We start from the raw sequence: 15,236 nt of genomic DNA, 5'->3' as shown, positions 1-15,236 counted from the left end.
AAATTGGATGGAACAGAAGTTGCTATGTATATCCGGGATGGTTTCTTGAAACAATATGGAAATAGTCTAACTAGGGAATGGGCCACACTAGAGCTGGTACTGGGGCATGTGCCTGACCAGATGAACAAAGTTTTAGTGGGGTATCATTTCAGGAACAGTAACCATAATTCTGTAAGTTTTAAGTTACTTAATGGATAAGGACAAAGATAATCCTCCAGTGTAAGTACTAAGGTAAAAAGGTAAAAAGGTATTTCTGATGAAGGGCTTTTGCCCGAAACGTCGATTTTCCTCCTCCTCCTCGGATGCTGCCTGAACTGCTGTGCTTTTCCAACACCACTAATCCAGAATCTGGTTTCCAGCATCTGCAGTCATTGTTTTTACCTAGTTGATTTTAACCCTTATGCGAATCCTCTTGCAAGGATGCCTGCCTTGAAGAAGTTTTCCTCCTCTCTAAAAAAAAGTAGATTTTCCTGCTCCTCGGATGCTGCCTGAACTGCTGTGTTTTTCAAGCACCACGAATCCAGAGACAGTGAAAGTACTAAACAGAGGGAAGGCTCACTATCACAATATTAGGCAGAAACTGGGAAATGTAGATTGGAGGCAGCTGTTTGAGGGTAAATCCACATCTGACGTGTGGGAATGTTTTAAAGATCAATTGATCAGAGTTCAGGACCAGCATGTTCCTGAAGGGTAAAGATGTCAAGATTCAGGAACCTTGGCGATCAAAAGAAATTGTGAGCTTAATCAAAAAGAAAGGGAAGCATTCCTAAGGTTTAGGGAACTGAAGCGAGACATAGCCCTTGAAGAATGTAAGGAAAGCAGGAAAGAACTTAAACAAGGAGTTAGGAGAACTAAAAGGTGCCTTGGAATGTCTTTGGAAAACAGGATTAAGGAAAATTCTAAGGTGTTTTATCCACATATAAGGAGCAAAACATTAGCTAAGGAAAAGATAGGTCCACTTAAGGACAAAGGAGGGGATTTATGCATGGAGCTTGAGGAAGTGGGTGACGTCCTTAACACATTGGTATTCACAAAGGAGAAGGACATGGCAGATGGTGAGTCTCAGGAGGAGTACGTTGACACTCTAGAGCATTTTAATATAAAAAAGGAGGTGTTGGGTATAATAAAAAGCAGTAAGGTAGACAAGTCCCCAGGACTTGATGGGATCTGTCCCAGACTGTTGAGGGAGGCAGGTGAGGAAATGGCTGGGGCCTTGTACAAAATCTTTGTATCGGTTTTAGTCACAGGAGAAGTCCCAGAGAACTGGAGGATAACCAACATTGTTTCTTTGTTTAAGAAGGACAACAGGAACATTCTGGGAAATTACAGGTTGGTGAGCCTTACATTCAGCTTGGGGAAATTATTGGAGAAGATTCTTGGGGATTGGATTTATTCACATTTGGAAAAATGTGGGCTTATTAGCAAAGGCAAGATGGCTTTATGTGGGGAAGTTGTGTCTCACAAACTTGATTGAGTTTTTTGAGGAAGTGACAAAGATGATTGATGAGGGTAAGGACTTATATAAGGACTTTAGCAAGGCCTTTGACAAGGTGCTTCATGGCAGGCTGATAGAAAGGTGAAGTCAAATGAGGTCTGCATTGAGCTGGTAAAATGGATACAAAACTGGCTTAGTCATAGAGAACAGAGAGTAGTGGTGGAGGGGTTGGGGGGAGGGGGGGTGGTGGTGTTTTGACAAGAGATCTGTGACCAGCAGTTTTCTACAGGGATCAGAACTGGGGCCTCTTTTATTTGTAATAATGTCAATGACTTGGAGGAGAAGGTGGGTCGCCTGGTTTGAAAGTTTGTGGATGACACAAAGGGAACTGCAGATAGTGAGGAGGATTACTAGAGGATACTATAGGATATAGATAGGCTGGAGATTTGGGTGCAGGTGGAGTTTAACTCCAATCAAAGGTGAGGTGATGCATTTTGGCACATCTACTGCAAGAGCTAAGTATAGAGAAAATGGCAGAACTCTTCGTCGTATCAACATACAGAGGGATCTGGGCGTACAGCTTTATAGATCTCTGGAGGTAGCAACACAACTGGATAAGGTGGTCAAGAAGGCGTATGGCATGCTTACTTTCATCATTCGGGGAACAGAGAATAGAAACTGGCAAGTCATATTGTAGGTGAATGGAACTTTAGGTCACATTTAGAATATTGAGTACAGTTTTGGTTGCTACACTCCCAGAAGTATGTGGAGGCTCTGGAGAGAGTACAGAAACAGTTTACCAGAATGTTGGTGGTTTGGAGGGTATTAGATATGAGGAGAGATCAGATGAACTTCGTAAGTTCACTCTTGCAAATTGAAGGATTGGGGCAAACTGAAAGAAGTTCACAAAAATTATGTGAGGCATGGACAGAGTGGATAGTCAGAGTCTTTTTTTCCAGGATAGAAATGTCAATTACTAGGGGATATATGTTTAAGGTAAAAGGGAGTAATTTAAAGTAAATGCAAGAGGCAATTGTTTTTACACAGACAGTGGAAAGTAAAGTCATATGCAATAGCAATGTTTAAGAGGCACCTTAACAGATATATGAATAGGCGGGGAATAGAGGAATACAGACTATATAGAGACAAAAGATTTATAGTTTAGAAAAGCATCATGTGTTGGCTCAGCTTGGTGGGCCGAAGGGTCTATTCCTGTGCTATACTGTTGCTTGTTCTGAAGCCAAAAACCTGCAAATGTAAAGTAATAAACCATTGTATTGACAACTTCTGACCTCCATCGCTTCAGTGAAAGACAGAGGAGCCATCAGGCCTTCTTCCAGCTCCAGAGGCCTCGGTTTAAAAGTGAATTTTGGGACTGCCAAGAATTAAGTAGATGTTACTTCTCATTTCTTTGCATGTTTGTGTGTGTGTTTGCATTCACATGCAAAAGTGCAAATACATTCAGGTGTTGAGAAATAAATACTTATCTTATTCCTGTAAAGGATCTACAAGAAAACCTGTGTTTTGTGTGCTCTTGAAAGTTATTGCACTCAAGGAGTCAAACACTTTTCCTTTTAAAAAAACTTTGGTCAATTGAGAGCTGAAGAAAGTGAGAATTATCCATCTCTGCCTACGCTAACCTGTTTACCCTGCTTCATTTGAATAACACAGATGTAGTGACAGGGATGTGGAAGAGTGTTAACACCTCAGCAACTGACAGTGGAGTTCTGGGGCTGTTTGATTTTCAGTTCAGTTGGTATCTCATACATGGGAATGAATGAAGAAGAAAGAGCAATTTTCCAATACTTCAGCTAAATGAGAAGATGAATTAGAATAGCAAACATTGATAATGGAATTGATTTTATTTTCTTGTGCAATCATATCCATTGAGCCTCATGAGAAAACCCATACATTATTTCATGTCTACAGGTAAATGTTTGCTATGATCACTACATGCAGCAACATTCTGAACACGAACATTCTGCTGGAAATTGGGGTGAATTCATTGTAAAACTTAAGAGGTAGAGTTAACAATATGCCATTATCATTACTGATTTACCAGCTCCTCAACTTGCCTGTCCTCTCCCCATTTACCTTGAATCCATGAGTAACCAACATTCTGTCTGTCTCAAGTTTCTATATATTCAACAATGGAGTGGAGGCAGAAAAGTACAAAAGCTCACAACTCTTTGACTGAACTTATTTCTCCGTATTCTGAGACAATGAATGTATGTTCTAAATTCCCTAGCCGGCGAAACAAACTCCCAATGTATCTTTGCCAAACCAATTCAAAATTCTAAGCGTTTTGATGAAATTACCTCTCTTCTCATAAATTCATAAGTTATAGACTCACTTTATTCAGCCTCCCATCATTGGACTCCACACTGAAATTTGGGACCCAAACTGTGGATAGTGTGGTCTCACCAAATTCCTATATCATTGTAAGAAGACTTCCTCAGTCTTGTACACTAATCCTAATTCAGTCTTTAACTAGGTACAGTTTAGGTGAATCTTTGACTACTGTTGAACGGTGAAGCAGATTTGAGTGGCCAAACAGTCTACTTCTGCTCCAATAACATTTCTTAAGTACAGACTGCCACTACTGAATAATGATTGGCGCTCAAGTTACAGATCAAAGCAATCACACTAACAAGCAGGAGGCTAACAATACTGCTAGCTACTTAGAAAGCCATTGGGTCCAACAGAATGGTGTTGGAATGTAGAAGAATGAGAGATGAAGTCATTGAAAGATACAGGATTCTTCAAGGTTTTGTCAGTATGGATGTGAAAAGGGTAGTGTCCCTTATGGAAGAATCTAGGAGTAAGGAATTGCACATCTAAGACAGAGATGAAGAGGAATTTCTTCTCTCAGAGGGTTGTGAATCTGTAGAATGCTTTACCACAAAGAGCTGTTGAGGCTGGTCATTTGCTATATTTAAGGCTGAGATAGAATTTTAATCAGTAAATGAGTCAAGGATTAAAAGGGGAAAAGACAGGAAAGTGGAGTTGAGGATTTTTAGATCAGCCATGATCTCATTGAATGCAAGAGCAGACCCTCACCTCCATCCAAGGCCCCAAAGGATCCTTCCTTATCCGGCAGAAATTTTTCTGCACCTCCACACAAGTCATCTACTGTATCCGTTCCTCTCGATACAGTTTCCTCTACATTGGGGAGACAGGATGCCAACTTGTGGAATGTTTCAGAGAACATCTCCAGGACACATGCACCAATCAACCCCACAGCGCTGTAGCCAAACACTTCAACTCCTCCTCACACTCCACCAATGACTTGCAGGTCTTGGGCCACCTCCACTGCCAAATTCTAGCCAACTAATGCCTAGAGGAAGAACACCAGACCTTCTGCCTTGGGGCCCTCCAACCACACGGGATCAATGTCAATTTCACCAGCTTCCTGATCTCCCCTTCCCCCATCTTATCCCAGATCCAACCCTCCAACTCAGCACTGCCCTCTTGAACTGTCCTACCTGTCCATCTTCCGTCCCACCTATCCACTTCACCCTTCACTCCAACCTATCACCATCACCCCCCACCTTCATCTACCTATCGCATTCCTTGCTACCTTACCCTCAGCCCCACCCTTTTCCCATTTATCTTTCAGCCCCCTTGGGCCGCACCCACCCCCAACATTCCTGATGAAGATCTTATGCTTGAAACATCAACTACCCTGCTCCTCGGATGCTGCCTGACCGACTGTGCTTTTCCAGCACCACACTTTTTGACTCTGATCTCCAGCATCTGCAATTCTCACTTTCTCTTGGCCCTATTATATACCCAGTGTATTATCTTCATTCAGGCAGGCCGATACATTTCCAACCCTTTGATGCTCCTGCTGACATTGGAATTACCCTCATTGTTTTTAATACCCTAGTTTAAAGGAAACATTAATAATACAGAAAACATAGTCTATTAAAATAATTGATGAGCACCATTAAATTTTCTTAGAATTACCAACCATTTTGTCACATTGTTATTCAGTAAAACTGAATTGAGTATAGACAGATCTGTTACATTTGTAATGTAATTACTCAAACATTTTCAATCCAACCAGTTCTCTCCATTATATTTGTACTTCATAAATATTCAAAAATGTGGATTTTCAAATCCAGATGGTGCTCACCAGATGCTAATTGCCAATTTTCCTTCATGGATGCTCATTAAGTCAAATACCTGACAGTTCACATCCACTGCACATGTTTTGCAGGCAGCTCTGTCAGACTGCAAGGTGTTCATTTGTAGTCAGCTGAATACATGTCACCTTGATTCCTGAAACATAGGTGACAGGGCGGCTGAAACACTATAAACCTTTCCAATGCTGTTACTGAGGTAGAAATAAAGAATGAAATATATGGATGTTACAATGAAAAGCTGTACAGTAACTATAAAGTGTCTCTGAACTGCTGCCAATGGTTGTTCACAATTTAAGGTGCTAATTGGTTACCAAATATACATCAGTCAAGCGTATATGAAGAGCAGAGTGCTTAGAAGGGATTTGAGGAAAGATTTTTGACCCAGAGGGGGTTGGAATCTGGAATGCACTGCCTGGGAGGGTAATCGAAGCAGGAAATCTCACAACCTTTAAAAGGAGAATGAGCACTTGAAATGTCATAACATTCAAGGCTAGAAGTCAAGTGCTGGAAAGTGGGATTAGTGTAAATGGATAGGTACAAACTCAATGGGCCAAAGGGCCTCTGCTCTGTTTGTTCCCAGATAAGCTACTTTCTGTGACCTTTGCTGAAAGGTCAATGTGGATGATGTATGACTGATCTAGCTTGTTTTCCTGCCCTTCTCAATCCAATACCTTTCAAAGTTTAGGAGTTCACCTCCCATACCCATGCTGACAAACTATGGTAGGAGTTCAGGCTTTCCTATTTCCTGTTCCACAGACAGTTCCTACAAGGCATGATCAGGGACAGAACCTACATATGTCCCTCACTTGAACACATTTACAAAGGACAGTACATAACAAGCAGTGTCTAGCGTGATGAAGTAGAAAAGATCAATATATTTGGACAGGACTACAATAATCTAACTAGCACCCCAGGTAAATGTGTTCCATTCAGAATAAGGATCAGTGCTGTAGGCTGAGATTGAGAGCTGAACCTAAAGTGATTACTTTAAAAATATAACACAGGTCCTCTTACAATGGAAACCATGGACGACAGCATCATTTAGTTGGTGAGGGTCCCATTCCCCCAGCCCTGATTGGATTCAAAGAAAGAACAAAGAAAGTTACAGCACAAGAACAGGCCCTTCGGCCCTCCAAGCTTACACTGATCCAGATCCTCGATCTAAACCTGCCACCTATTTTCTAAGGATCTATATCCCTCTGCTCCCTGCCCATTCATCTATCCATCTAGATACATCTTAAATGACTCTATCATGCCACCCCTACCATCTCCACTGGCAGTGTGTTCCAGGCACCCACCATCCTCTCCTTTCCAACATGTCTCCCTTCCATTATTCTGGTTGGAAACTGGCCCAAATGTAGGCTGAGGTCCAAAATGTCCACTTTTCATGATCCACATTCCATCCAACCATCTTTGACATCAATCCACAGCAGGCGCTCTATTTATCTCTGCTGAGGGGCAGTGGCCAACACATTATTTGAGACCTCACTGATTTGAGGGAGGAGTTTGCTTCGAGATGCAATATCTCTCTGTTGCCCCACTCTAGGAGGGTTACACTTCCTTACACTTTTGGAAGTCCAGATCCTGATCCCAGCCTAAAATCCCACAAATCCCTTCTCCGAGTTATCCAAGCATTAGCATGCAGCCTGGCACCCTCCTAACCTTTCTGATGGCTACTCTACAGGCTGAGGAAATGTGAACCCTCAGCTTTGGGAGTCCCTGCTTACTGCTGCAAATACTGAACCATTGTACAGACAGAGGTCATTCAATGGGCACCACAAGAATTCAAGTCCCAGCCTGGGCCCCAAAAAATCTGTGTCCTAGTAATTATGGCATCATTCAACTGGAACAGTGTAGCAGTTTCTTATTGCAGGGGACAGTCAACCTGAAATTCAGTTGGTACCGCTGATCTCTATTTTCACTGTTGACAATTAAAATGTGCCCATGATCCACTCCATCATTCACTGTAAACCATCAGGCAAATGATGCATCGCTAAAATGCAGGTTTGCCTCCCCCTGCTGGTGAATAGTTAATGCTCCTTCACTTTATGTTGTAGAGTCATAAAGATGTACAGCATGGAAACAGACCCTTCGGTCCAACCCGTCCATGCCAACCAGATATCCTAAATTAATCTGGTCCCAGCATTTGGCCCATATCTCTCCAAACCTTTCCTATTCATATACCCATCCAACTGCCTTTTAAATGTTGTAATTGTACCAGCCTCCACGACATCTTCAGGCAGCTCATTCCGCACATGCACAATCCTCTGTATGAAAAAGTTGCCCCAGAGGTCCCTTCTATATTTTTCCCCTCACACCTTAAACCTATGCTCTCTAGTTTTGGACTCCCTGACCCTGAAAAAAAACCTTGACTATGCATCCTATCCATACCCCTCATGATCTTATAAACCTCTATAAGGTCACCCTTCAGCCTCTGATGCTCCAGGGAAAATAGACGCAACATATTCAGCCTCTCCCTATTGCTCAAACCCTCCAACCCTGGTAACATCCTTATAAATGTTTTCTGAACCATTTCAACTGAAACAACATCCTTCCGATAGCAGGGAGCCCAGAACTGCAGGCAGTATTCCAAAGTGGTCTAACCAATGTCCTGTACAGCTGCAATATGACCTCTCAGCTCTTATACTTTGCACTGGCCAATAAAGGCAAGCGTACCAAATGCCTTCCTCATTGGTAACTTGAATTGGTCATTTTTATAATTTTACAAGTCACAAATTTAATTGCCAGCTATTTTCTGAGCAAAAATGTTTCTCAGTCTCCTTCATATACTTTGACATAATTTATTGGAACAATGTGTGGTGTGCTCCTTTCTGCTATTACACGTGCTTTATCAATGCGAATTGGCTGTAATGTGATTGATGAATGGGTGAACACTGTTTGTCATGATGCATGGAGGAATGCAATGTTTATGCCAAAAGATTCACATCATATATTCAGTTGGCTGGTGTGATTTGTTGTGAAGTGCTTTTTGAGAGGTATTCCATAATTTTGATTTTTTTATTGCAAATGTTGTTGTGTTAGGCAGAAATATGGGAGGTGAAAATGTGTTGCTGGAGAAGCGCAGCAGGTCAGGCAGCATCCAGGGAACAGGAGAATCGACGTTTCGGGCATAAGCCCTTCTTCAGGAATCCTGATTCCTGAAGAAGGGCTTATGCCCGAAACGTCGATTCTCCTGTTCCCTGGATGCTGCCTGACCTGCTGCGCTTCTCCAGCAACACATTTTCAGCTCTGATCTCCAGCATCTGCAGTCCTCACTTTCTCCTCAAAGAAATATGGGAGGACAAAGTAACAAGAATGTTTACAAGAAGTCTCCTGGTGATAAAAATTGTGGGTGGTGAACGTAAAAGAAAGGCTATAACACTTGAAGAGAAGCTAGATTTTATAAGGTGTTTTGAACTTAATGAAAGAACGTGTGATGTTGTTCAGGCAACAGGAATAAGAGTCGCGTTATGCATCATTAGAGACAATGCAGAAAAAGTTAAAGCAAGCTGTATTGCTGGAACAAGTCTGGGTGATAGCAACTCTATGAGGTCACAACCAGGATTTTAAATGTTTTGAACCATCAGATGTGCTCCCAGAATCAAAGAACATTGTCTTGCTCTTATAAAGCAAGTGGATTGAAGAAGTGGAGAGTGAGAATGTTGAAGAGTTGCTTGAGTCCCATTGTGAAGACCTCTCCGCAGCTGATCAACAACAACTTGTTGCTGAGGGGGAAATGGAAGCTGGAGATAAAGCAGATGAAGTTCAGGATGCAGCACCATGAGAGATTTCCACTTTTCCTTTGTCTTCTAGCTTGGAGGAAGATGAGAAGCAGTTGCAGCTCTTAGAAGACAATGACTACAATGCAGAACGCAGTTCGTGGAATAAGGTCTTATCTGGCAGCTGATGAAGAGCTTCGTTATGAAAGAAGAAAAATGGTAAAGCAGCAAAAACTAAGTGTCTTTTTTAAGCCAACATCCAAGATGATGATGACCCTCAGGTCCTGTCTTAATAACCCAGCAACCTCAAAACCACCCTCCTCCCACCTCAAGCTATCTTCAAATTTTCTCAAGGTTAAGCGTTAAACTTATTGTATTATTTTAGTATTAGATATGAATTTAACATTTACTTAAATTGTGCTATCCTTTGTGTTAGGTTAACTACTATATTCGTTTCAATTTTGAGTAATATTTTTGGTGGTCTGCCCCCCAACCTTTATTTTTTCCATAAGCCCTATTATTTTCATTGCGCGATTTTCTATAGTGCAAGGTCACACAAGAACACAACTATTGTGTTTAAGCAGAAAGCACTGTAGTCAATCATTAGGAACTACTGATGTGGTAAGGTGAAAATAAGCTGTTAAGTGCATATTATTTTTTATTCATGGTGAAAACATCTAAATCCACTGCACATTCAGGCTCTCACCAATCAGACTTCAGTTAAATTTGGGAGAGTAGAAAGAACATTAGAATAGTCACTGTTGACCTCTTGGTGTGGGGACAATTAAAGTTTTTGCACTGGATGTTCATGTCTGCAGGGAAGTTGACTTGAGATGACTCAAATGAACCACTATTATTGTTATTTGATTGCTTTTCATGCAGTAGTAATCATACTGTTTTGTTGATAAACTTAAAATAGAAGGGAGGTCTCTAGTCAGCATCCACGTTAGTACTAACAACATTGGTAGGACAAGAAAGAAGGTTCTGCTGGAAGATTTTAAACAGTTAGGAGCTAAGTTAAAAAGAGAACTTCCAACATAATCATCTCTGGATTAGTACCTGAGCAAACTGAAACAGGGTAAATAAAGACAAGGAGTTAAATGCATGGTTCAATGATTGTCAAGCTTGAAATGGGTTCATGGGGCATTGGCTCCAGCATTGGGGTAGAAGGGAGCTGGTCTGATAGGATGGGCTTCACTTGAAATGTATCAGGATCAGTGTCCCAGTGAATCAAGCAATAAGGCTGTAGAGAGGGCTTTAAAATAAATAAAGGTGATGAGGGTTTTGGAGAGACGGAATGTAGGCTTACAATGCAAAAGAAATCAGCAACATTACAGGGCAGCTTTTGGATAATGACACATAGAGTGGGACAAACGGAGAAAAACAGCAATAAGTAGAGTCAATGACTAAAAATATGGTAAAAAGGCAATGTTATTGGCTCTTTCCTTGATGAGTTGGTGGTGGAAAGAGTGTAGTGCTGGAAAAGCACAGCCCTAGGAGCAGGAGAGTCGATGTTTCAAGCATAAGCTCTTCATCAAGAATGAAGCATGTGGCCCAAGGGGGGGCTGAGAGATAATTGGGAGGGGGTGGGGCGGAGGTGGGGGGTGGGGGGTTGGGGCTGGTGGAAAAGTAGCTGGAAATGAGATAGGTAGCAGAAGATGGGGGAGAAGGTGATAGGTCTGAGTGGAGGATGCAGCAGAAAGTGGGAAGGAAGATGGACAGGTGAACAGTTCAAGAGGATGGTGCTGAGTTTGAAGGTTGGATCTGGGATAAAATGGGGGGGTGGGGAAATGAGGAAACTGGTGAAATCCACATTGATCCCATGTGGTTGGAGGGTCCCAAGGTGGAAGATGAGGTGTTCTTCCTCCAGGCGTTGGCTGGTTCGGGATTGGCAGTGAGGAGGCCAAGGACTTGCATGTCCTTGGCGGAGTGGGAGGGGGATTTAAAGTGCTTGGCCGCTGGGCAGTGTGGTTGTTTAGTGCGTGTATCCCAGAGATGTTCTCTTAAACACTCCGCAAGTTGGCATCCTGTCTCCCCAATGTAGAGGAGACCATATGGGAACAACGGACACAGTAGATGATGTGTGTGCTAGTACAGGAAAATCTCTGCCAGATGTGGAAGGATCCTTTGGGGCCTTGAATGAAGGTGAGGGACGAAGGTGGGGCACAGGCTTTACACCCACATCTACCCCCCAACCTCCGTCCTCCTGAAGAAGGGCTTATGCCCGAAATGTCGATTCTCCTTCTCCTTGGATGCTGTCTGACCTGCTGCGCTTTTCCAGCAACACATTTTTAAGCTCTGATCTCCAGCATCTGCAGTCCTCACTTTCTCGTAGTTTTAGAATAAGCTTGCATGAGTTACTGCAGTGATTCAGTGGCCGAGGGAGGAACTATTGATGGTGGTGGATGTGGTGCCAATCAAGTGGGCTGCATTGTCTTGTATGGTGTCAACCATCTTGAATGTTGCATGAGTTATTTTCTAAACCTTTGGCACAACCCCGCTCACCCCCAGCCAGATCCAACTCCAGTGATTCCTAAAAGATCACCACCAATGCCTTTATGATCTCCTCAGCTATCTCCTTCAGAACCCAGGGTCTGGTCCACCTGGTGCAGGTGATTCAGCTTCATACTTTTCAACTTGCCCAGCATATTCTCCTTAGTGAGGGCCACTACACTCACCCTCTGGCCCCTAAATCTTTTGAATTTCTGGTATGCTGCTGGTGCTTTCCACTGTGAAAACTGATGCAAAATACTTACTTACTTCCATTTCTTTGCCATTTCTTTGTTCTCCATTACTACTTCTCATTTTCCAATTATCCATTGTCCACTGTTGCCTCTCTTGTACCTTTTAGAAATCTAAAAAAACTCTTGCAATCCTCTTTTATATTACTAACTAACTTACTCTCATATTTCAACTTCTCCCTCCTTTTATTGCTGTTTTAGTTTCCACTGCTGGTTTTTAAAGACTTCCCAATCTTCTGACTTCCCACTAATTTTCCCCACATTATACACCTTTCCTTCTTCTTTTATGCTGTCCTTGACTTGCTTTGTCAGCTCTGGTTGCCTCATCCTTCCCTTAGAATGTTTCTTCTTCCTTGGGATAAATTTCTGCTGTGTCTGCCATTGCTGCTCCACTGCCTCCCCTGTTAGGCTCCCCTTTCAATCAAGTCTGGCCAGCTCTTTGTAGTTATTTTTGTAGTTTCCTTTACTCAATTATAATACAATTACATCTGATTCCAGCTTCCACCCTCTCAAACTGCAGGGTGAATTCTATCATATAATGATTACTGGCCCCTAAGGATTCCATCACTTTAATACCCTTAATCAAGTCTGCCTCATTACACATCACCAAACTAAGAATTGCCTGTTCCCTCATGGGCTCTACCACAGCTGCTCCAACAAACACATCACTCAGATATTCCGCGTGTGCCTTCTTTTGGGATTCATTAGCAACCTTACTTTCCCAGCTCTCTTGCAATTTGAAGTCCTCCATGTTTATTGGAATAGTGCCTTTCCTACATGCTTTTTCTATCTCCTGATTGATTTTTCTTCCTCACATCCTGACCACTGCTAGAAGGCCTGTACACAACTCCCATCAGGGTCTTTTCTCCTTTACAGTTCCTCAACTCTATCTCCACAGATTATGCACCTTCCAACTCTATCCCACTTCTTGCTATCAATTTAACTTTGCTTCTTTCTAACAAGACAACCCCGTCCTTTCTGCCCGTCTATCTACCCTATTGTTAGGTCATGTTTCCTTGAATATTTCGTCCCAGCCCTGATCCCCTGCAGCTATGGCTCTGTGATACCCACAGCATCGTTATCTGTCATTTCAATCTGCACTACAAGCTCATTTACATTGTTTCATATACTGTGTGCATTTAAGTACAATACCCTCAGTCCTGCATTAACTTCTCATAATGGACCCACTATCTGCTGTGCCTGAAGTTAGATTCCTGGCCCTTTCAGTGCTCTCTTACTTTTTCTAGAAACTTTAACCTCTGCCTAGCCCTCTCCCCCTTTAACTTATTTTGTAATTTTCCATGCACCCCCCTATTCACAGCGCTAGTTATGTGATTCACCAAGACTCTGGTCCCAGTGTAATTCAGGCGGAGCCCATCCCATTGAACAGCTCCATCCTTCCCTCATACTTATGCTAATATCCAATTAATTCAAACCTATTTCTCCCACATTAATCCTCGAACAATGCCTTACCCCTTTAAGCTTGTGCCCATGGCTCAAGTAAGAATTCAGAGATTATTACCTTTTTGGTTCTCTTTACAATTTAGTCCTAACTGCTCATATTCTCTCAGCAGAACCTCTTTCCTCTTTCTACCTATATCATTTGTACCTATGTGGACTACGATAAACAGATCTTTTCCCTACAGTTCCTCCGCAGCCCAGATGAGACGTCCTAAACCTGGGCACTGGGCAACCAACACAGCCTTCACAACTCTCAATCCTGGTCACAGAGAATAGTGTCTCTCCCCCTGACTATACTCTGCTCGATTACAAGTACACCCCTCTTTAATGGGTCCCTGTACCAAAGTGTTATGGTCAGTTTGCTCATCCTCCTTGGAGCCCCTGCTCTCATCCAAATGGGGAGCAAGAATTTAAAACCCATCAGACAAGCTAAAGGGCTGAGGCTCCTTCAGCACTACCTTCTGGATCCTTCTACCAGCCTTACAGGTATTTGCAATATTCTGACTAAATTCAAAGTAGTTAATCTAAGGGACATGACTACCTCCCAAAATACAGAGTCCAAGTCAGTCACAGTGTTTGAAACTCAGACTCTAGCATATCAACTCTGAACCAGAATTCCCCAAGCAACCAACATTTACCGCAGATATAGTCATTATGAACTCTAATAGCGTCCACCAGCTCCCACACCATACAGTTACAACACACTGCCTGGCTGGCTTCTCTGTTTTATTTATTTCAGACCTGATTTTTTAAAAAATATTCCTACTGTTGTTTCAGTTTTTAGCCTGTAAATATTTCTCTTATTAACCTTCAAAGTGGAAGTAACTGACAATAGATAGTCAAAATAGTAGCTGTCACCAGCCAATGAACCTACAGCTTACCTGTGATGTCACTCTTTTGCTTTGGGCCCCTGATCCTGAGCTTCAATTTATCCTTTCCTAAAAAAAATCTGACAAGCTATGAGCCAAAAAAAAGCAAGCATAAAGCACCTCTTTCCTTCTGCACCAAATCCCTATGCTGCTGCCAAATTCTCTGAATTATACATTCACTGAGAATTTGTCTCACTCGAGATGGGATCTCTTCTTCTTGCCCATGTGAAACTTATTGACGATATTGATTTGTTGGTAACTACGAAATGCTCTGTTAGACTGAGCATGGATCATCGGGAGATAAAGTGATATGGACATACTGTTTAGAGAACATGTCTTGCTAGTGAAATGCAGTCCATTTTCATAAATAATCTGTCCTGGAATTCTTAATAAATTGAAAATTGTTGTCATTATGTCAGTGATGGTTTCACTTGTCATGTTGAAATATAAGCGTTGCTGAAAAAAGTCACATTTTGTCAAAGTTTTATCATTTTGCATTTATCAGGACATTTTGCAAGAATGCCAATACAAGAGTTAAACCAGCATTCAAACTCCATGAGACAAGAGTGCTATTTGGTTGGCAAATGGACCCTGATTGATAGAGGCATTGCCAAGAAGAATGCACCATTCATGCTGACTGACAGATGACTATCAGCCTTGTTTACATTTGGAACAAGACAGGTTTACTCTGACTAATGATGCTTAAATTCTATATTCTTACTACACGTTATAATCTTATCTTGATGGCCTCTAGATATGTTTTTGCCCACAAAAGGAAACATTCTCTCTGTATCCGAAATCTTTAATAGTTTTAAAGACCCAATTAGACCTTTGCTCAATTTCTTTTTTTCAAGAGTAAATGA

The sequence above is a fragment of the Chiloscyllium plagiosum genome, chromosome 1 (assembly GCF_004010195.1).
Source record: "Chiloscyllium plagiosum isolate BGI_BamShark_2017 chromosome 1, ASM401019v2, whole genome shotgun sequence".
Lineage (NCBI taxonomy): Eukaryota > Metazoa > Chordata > Chondrichthyes > Orectolobiformes > Hemiscylliidae > Chiloscyllium > Chiloscyllium plagiosum.
This window is presented reverse-complemented; position numbering follows the sequence as displayed.